The following is a 5,309-nucleotide window of genomic DNA, read 5'->3' on the forward strand; positions in this document are numbered from 1 at the left end:
AACTCATTCTTGTTGTTGGTGACGACTATCATTCCCCCTTTCTTTGGAACGCATTGCACTGGGCTTACCCAACTGCTGTCAGATATAGGGTAAATGATACATGCATCAAGCCACTTCACTATCTTCTTCTTCACAACCTCCCTCATGGCAGGGTTCAATCGACGTTGCCTTTCTATAGATCATGTTTTTCCTTCTTTCTGACGAATCTTATGCATGCAATACGAGGGACTGATTCCTTGAATGTCTGCCAAGGTCCATCCTAAAGCTTTTGCGTTGTTTTTCGGGATTTGAATCAGTGCTTTCTCCTTCTCTTTGCTCAACAAGGCAGATAGAATAACCGGTAAAGTGTTATTGCCCCCTAAATACACATATTTGAGGTGCACTGGCAATGGCTTCAACTCTAACATGGGTGGTTCTTCTAAAGATGGCTTAGTATGTTGCGTTGTTCGTTCAGATAACTTGAGTGTTTCAAAATTTGACTCAATTTGAATTGCGGTGCAATTTTCCTCCCACATTGCGCCGATCCCAAAATCCTCGTCCTCCAATTCTTATAGGGGCTCGTGCTAAGGTTCTTCCTGCAATTCCTCAAAATATTGACAATTTTCCATATCACTCGGGTATTTCAACGCACGCATTGAGAACGTTGAACTTAACTTGCTGATCGTCGACCCTGATGGTAAGTTCTCCTTTTTGTACATCAATCAGTGCTCGCCTTGTTGCAAGAAATGGGCGACCTAAGATGATAGGCACCTCAACATCAGCTTCATAGTCTAATATGATAAAATCAGCAGGGAAGATGAACTTATCTACTTGCACAAGTACATCCTCTATTTTGCCCTCGGGATGCGTTATTGATCTATCGGACAACTACAATGTAATTGTCGTTGGTCTTGCGTTGCCAATCTTCAACTTTTTGAAGAATGACAAGGGCATTAGGTTTATACTCGCCCCCAAATCACACAATGCATTTTCGACCTTCTTTCCCCCTATTGAGCAGGGCAATGTGAAACTCCCAGGATCTTTCATTTTGGTGGGGATGTTGTTTTTAAATAGCGCACTGCACTTATATGTTAATGCAACTGTTTCATTCTCCTCGATCTTCCTTTTGTTAGCAAGTATGTCCTTGAGGAATTTCACATAGCTCGACATCTGTTCCAAAGCTTCTATTAAGGGAATGTTAATATGAAATTGTCGGAGTACATCTAGGAACCTCTGGAATTGTTTGCTGTCATCTTTCTTTCTCAGCCTGGACGGGAAAGGTGGAGGATCCCGCCGTACTTCCTATTCAATTGGCTGGTCATTGGGGTCCTGTACTTGCTATGTTTTAGGAACTGGAGGTTGCGGTGATTTTGAATTTAAGTCTTGCTGAGACTCATCCTTTGTAGATGTACTTTCTTTTGAACTAGTAATTCTTTCATTTATGGTTGAATGGTCATCGTTGATGGTTAAATCTACTGGTCTTATAACTGAATTTGGTACAGGTGCCACGGGGATTGTTGTTTTACCACTTATGTCACTACTTGACATTGTTCTTTACCACATGGCCCCGATGCTCCCGAACTGCTGAAAAGCGTACTAGGTGATTTATTCTTAAGTTCGATCACAAGCTGTTCAATCTGTTCCTCCAAATTTCTAAGGGAGGAAGCTTGCGATTGCTTTATTGCCTTGTTCTTCTTGATATAATGTTTCAATAATGTCTCCAAAGACGAGTTACTGCAAGAAGTGACAGAAAAGAACGGTTGGTCGTAGGGTGGCATACTTTGAAAATTACCTGAGATGTGACTCTGATCAATGAAAACTGGAGGATTGCCTCGATTCCCATGATGATTGTTCTGATGGTTATCTTGGCCTCCCTGGTTGTGATTCCCGCCCCAAATGAAAGTTGGGTGATTCTGCCAACCAGGGTTGTAGGTGTTGTCGAATGATTCGTTATAAATAGAGTATACGGGTTGTTGATTCAATGAGCAGACTTCCACTGAATGTCCCTCTCCACATTGAACGCAATTTATTGCGGCCATGTGTGTCAACGCATTGGCTTGTGCTGAACCTTGAGAGAGATGTCCTTGCTGAATAGCCATAGTCTGAAGAAGCGAGGTCATTGTGGTCATCTAGTCTACTAGGGTGTTCAATATATCGACTGGAACAATGGCATCTTCTACTCTTCTTTGTTCTGAACCTCTTTCCTCATACCCGTTATTTAACCACTCATCTATATTTCGCGAAATGCGATCTAAGATGATCTTTGCTTCCGTATACGTCTTGTCCATTAATTCTCCTGCTGCGGAGGCATCAGCAACTGCTTGCGTTGGTCGATCCAAGCCATTGTAAAAAGTCTCCACCAGAACGCATTCGGGAATCCCGACGTGCAGACAGTTCTTCACTAATTGTCTGAATCGCACCCAAGCGGAGCTCAAAGATTCATACCCTTTCTGCTCGAAATTCAATACATCCCTCCGTCTCCTTGCGTTGATGGCTGAAGGGAAGAATTTATTCATAAATCTCTCGACCAACTGATCCCATGCATTGATTTGGTATTTGTTCCATCGCTTCAGTAAATGGGATGTTGATGTGTAACTGTTTTAACATTTCCATGAAGCGATGATTGATAACGGGCAGAAATGCACGTTATTACAACGCAAATAAGTAAAACAATGAGGGAATGCGACGATAAAAATACATAAAGTCATGTCCAAAAGCGTTAAACTGACAATATTGCGATCGCATGCGCCCATCACATTAAAGCAGCTAATTTACTTATTTTGTATAGGAAAAATGCGTTGGCGCAAATGAAATTGTGATCCAAGAAATTCGACGTCCGCGTGCATTGCAAGATTGCGACTGCAAAGTCTTGCGATCGTATGCGCTCGCGAGAAGTTGCTCAAGAAGGTGGCCGCATAAAGACGGCGCATCAAGGTGAAAGCTTAATAAATCATGAGGGGACGGAAAGCTGATGACGGTCGAATCTGAATTTAGTTGACAAGCCGTTAACGACACATTGTAGCAAGTACATTAAACTTTTCAGTGACTATTAATCGACGCATCAGACAGAAGATTTAATGACCTCCCATCATTGCAATCATTAGGAAGAAAAGCATCCTCACCTTGAGCTCTATAAATACCGAAGGCCACCATCGTTAAAGGAGTTCACCATATACAGAAGATAGATCATATATAAATGATAGCCGTTAGTCTGTAGTTGTTCATATACTTAGAAGGCGGAGGTGAGCGAAGAGAAGAAAACACCGAGAGATCACTCCTGGATAGCTCAAAAGACTGCCGGGAAGCGCTATAGAAGGAGAGAGTGTCGACACTTGCGAAAGCAAGGATATTCTTCTGGACAGAGTAGAGTAAAAAGACAGTGTAAAAGCCACGGGAAGCAAGACATTGCTACTGGGCTTCTTATCCCAACTTTCCATTGTCATCTTGTATTCTGCACTTTATTTATAGAAAATGGAATTCTCATCTCAACATCCGTTCAATCTTTCCACATTTTGCATGAATAGCTAAATTTCCGAATGGGTTAAGAAGTACTTAGCTAGCATGACCTAAGAGCAAATTCGCTAATAAATACTAAAATAGGCTTTCTACATATGTATTGTTCAAACTAACGATTTGTATCAGCTGTAGCAAATAAAGAAACTTTATAGAAGTAGAAATATGAAGAAATAGGTATGCCTAGATACTTTATTCTATGGATAAAGGATCTAATTGATAGAAGAAGCACCATAAAGATCAATTAACTTTATGCGATCATCTTGTCTTATGTATGCGTCATACACCATTTAGATATACTTGAGAGAGTAGTCTAAAGAAAGAACCTAGACTTGAGAGAGTCAGGTTAGAATCTAGGCTTGAGAGAGTCAGATTAGAACCGCATAAGCAAGAGATAGAAACTTAGACATAAGTTCTGTTTGCTATTATGCATCGCATGCACCCTAGAAATAGGATATGATAGTATGCAGTCACCTTGTGTATGTGTACATCATTCACCATCGCATAGACAAGAATAGAGGCTTAGACATAAGTCCCATCGACATTATCGTATACATTGCATGAATCCTAGACATAGGAACTATGACATTTGCATTGAGAGATGACAAGTTGTTGTGTGTATGTAGCATGATCGCATAACTTGAACGCAATCTTAGGGAGTGTTAGCCAAATCTCTTCTCAACCCATCCACTGCATGCTCATTGTAATTCTCGTTTTCATCAACTCTTTACTCAAATCCGTCGCATAGGAAATATACTTAAACAACATCATCTAACTTATTTGTTTTTGTCATCGTAAAGGAATCAAATTTACTAACGCATAGTAACTCAGTAGTCCCTATGTTCGACCCTGGACTTACCAGGAAACCTAGTGAAATTTATACTTGGGTTTTACTAGGAAAACTTTCATATGCAATGCATAGATCATCATTGCAAACATACATCATAATCGCATCACATTTACAACGCATCAAGTTTTTGGCGCCGTTGTCGGGGACTACGACAATACATATTGCGCTAATAGTAACTTTTTGATTTTCTTTGCAGCTTTCAACCTCTGTGCACTGCCTCTCCTTTGGTAAGGGAAGAAACAGATGTCGTATGAGTAAAGGATACGTTCCTAAGCCCAACTACGACTTAGTGATTGAAAGAACATTCTGAAGAAGATGAAGAAACAACCGCCGACAACAACAAGAGAGAAATCCTAAAATGACGGAACAACTGAAAGACAGAGCAGCAAACGCAAACAACATCATGACAAACCCCATTCTCCTGGCTAGCGACCACAATAGACCCATCCGGAACTATGCGTCGCCCAACCTCTATGATTTCTCCCTAGGAATCATGAGACCAGCCCTGGACGGATCGAGGTTTGAGATGAAGCCGGTTATGTTGCAGATGATTCAAACGACCAGACAGTTTGGTGGAAGGCGTGGCGAGGATCTGCACGCCCATCTCCAGAGTTTCATCGAAATCTGCAATACTTTTGTGTTCCCAAACATCTCAGCTTAAGAAGTTTAACTAATGTTGTTCCCATTCACTATGCGACCAAGCAAGGAAATGGGCTTATTCTCTCGAACTTAGGGAGATAACGTCTTGGGAGAAAATAGTAGAGAAGTTCATGAAGAAATACTTCCCCCCTACCAAGAACGCAAGAAGAAGGAAGTTAATTACAAATTTTGAACAGGATATTGACGAATCGCTTAGCGATGCTTGGCCGAGGTTTAAGAGATTGGTGCGAGATTGTTTGCACAGTGGCTTACCTGGCTGTCTCTAAATGGAAATCTTTTATCATATTTTGAACCCTACATCGCAGAC

General features: G+C 41.2%; 1 pseudogene; it reads right to left on the reverse strand.

Moving 5' to 3' along the window:
• Positions 1-609: 609 nt before the first annotated feature.
• On the reverse strand, positions 610-1,149 carry LOC150031701 (uncharacterized; annotated as a pseudogene).
• Between the last annotated feature and the right edge of the window lie 4,160 nt (positions 1,150-5,309).

The sequence above is a fragment of the Benincasa hispida genome, chromosome 12 (assembly GCF_027475165.1).
Source record: "Benincasa hispida cultivar pf3 chromosome 12, pf3_genome.v1.1, whole genome shotgun sequence".
Taxonomy (NCBI): domain Eukaryota; kingdom Viridiplantae; phylum Streptophyta; class Magnoliopsida; order Cucurbitales; family Cucurbitaceae; genus Benincasa; species Benincasa hispida.